Source organism: Pundamilia nyererei, unplaced genomic scaffold (genome assembly GCF_000239375.1).
Source record: "Pundamilia nyererei isolate P.nyererei 1_Seehausen unplaced genomic scaffold, PunNye1.0 scaffold00660, whole genome shotgun sequence".
NCBI lineage: Eukaryota > Metazoa > Chordata > Actinopteri > Cichliformes > Cichlidae > Pundamilia > Pundamilia nyererei.
In genome coordinates this window covers 98,764-100,752 of record NW_005188061.1, presented here as the reverse complement: position 1 = coordinate 100,752, position 1,989 = coordinate 98,764, and positions in this window count along the sequence as shown.

Sequence of the window (1,989 nt, the reverse complement as noted above, 5' to 3'; positions counted from 1 at the left end):
GTGTGTGTGTGTGTGTGTGTGTGTAATCTTTTACTTTTCACTATACAGTGGAATAAATAAGTTCTTCCTTAGAGTTTATATTAGACGTATTACAGCCTGATCAGGAAGCAGAGACACTTTTCAACAATCATAGTTTGATTATTCTCCATGAGCACATGTTCACGTGACTTTTAATCTCTTTTAAGTTAATTAAAATGTATCCAATATTAAATGTAACACTGCCATTTTATTAGGTATGTTTTTCATACACAGTATGCTCACTTATAAAACATTGCTAAAAGTTAAACATCGTATTTAAACTGAAACAGCTCCCTCTAGTGGTCATATATAAACCATGTGTGAGGATGGTGTTAATGTAAATGTCAATCATAGTGTTCCAGTCAGTCATCAGTGTGTCTCTGCACAGCTGTAATTAAAATGTGTTCAGAGGGCCTCAGTGTCTGAATGGTTCCAGTTCAGCTCCATAACAGCAGCGTCCCTGGTTTGATTCCTGTGTTTCAGCTGAAATCTGCCTCTCTCACTGAGGGGGACGTAACTACATGGACATGGATTTGTTCATCAACCAAACTACAGATCACTGAGAGCAGAGGATAATTTTTCCATGGTTCTTTTCATATATGTGAACTAACAAATGTTTTAATTCCGAAAAATTAAGAATTAAGAAAAAAAAGTGCTTTGTGAGTATAGGTATTGTTTTTTAAGTTATTTGATGACTTGAATCTATATAATGAATAAAGTTCACATGTATCGTGATCACAGTAACAACTTTCCTAGAATTAATCTCTGTTTTAGATATTTAATTCATATTATTCTTTAATTTGGTTCATTTTAATCAGATCAAGATGTTGGAGAAGATGATGTCATCACTGACATCATGTGCAGTGTCATCAACATATCAAACTGTCAGCTACAGCCAATCAGTGTTTTCATATTTTTTTTTTATAATGTGAGGATATCTGTAAATATATCCTCACATAATGTATCTTTGAAAAGATTTAAAATATTATAATATTAGTTTCTCCCTCTCCCTTCCCCTGCTTGAGGGGCGTGGGAATAATGAGGAAAATAGGAATGAACCAATGATTTTAAAATCAAACACTAAAATGGCACCATGGAAACTGGGAGCTCAAAAGGGAGCTCAAACCCCACCCTGGGAATTTCACCAAGAGAATATCTAGTTTGAATCTTAAGACAGAGATGTGGTTCAGTGTAAAAATAAAAAGATTATTAACAGTTATTTTATTTATTTTATTATTTTATTTGGGTAATTTTTATCAGATCAAGATGCTGGAGAAGTTCTGATGATCACTGTCATCAACATATCAATATATCAAACTTTCAGCAACAGCCAGTCAGACAAAGTGATTGGTTGTCACTGGCTGGTAGGGCTGGAAACGCAACCAGCCAGTGACCCCTGGGGAGTGGGATGGAGGGAAAAGGTGGGAGTCATTGAAAACGAGGGAAACAGGTGCTTTTTCAACCCTACTGACGAAATTGTCTCCAAAAGAAAACTCACTATGCAGGCACACCTTTTGGTTATTTATCAAAAGAATTCACAAAATCAATTAGTCGTGTCTGTCTGGAGGTCTTTTTTAAGCTCAGTTTTCAGCACCAAGGACATAGAGCAGCACCCTGAGTTTCAGAACCACTAAGTCCACAGACTGGGGAGCCGACTCAGTTAAAACCCTCTAAGATTTCTTCATAACCAAATTGAACTCAGTTATTATTAACGATGATGTTCCACTCTCCTGCTGCTCAACCTGTTGTACCTAAGGGCTAAAACAGACAAACAAGAAGGGAAGAGGTATGGACAAGCCTGCACAGACTCTGGTAAATCACAAGACTTGGGGTGCGTTTTTCTGGGGGTGGACATAGTAAGCAATGATCCAAACATCTTGATCTCAGGGTGGGAATTGTGTTGGATTTATTCACTCACACCTTGGTGGCTGAAATCAGTGTTTAAATGCAGGAGCATATAAATGACATGTG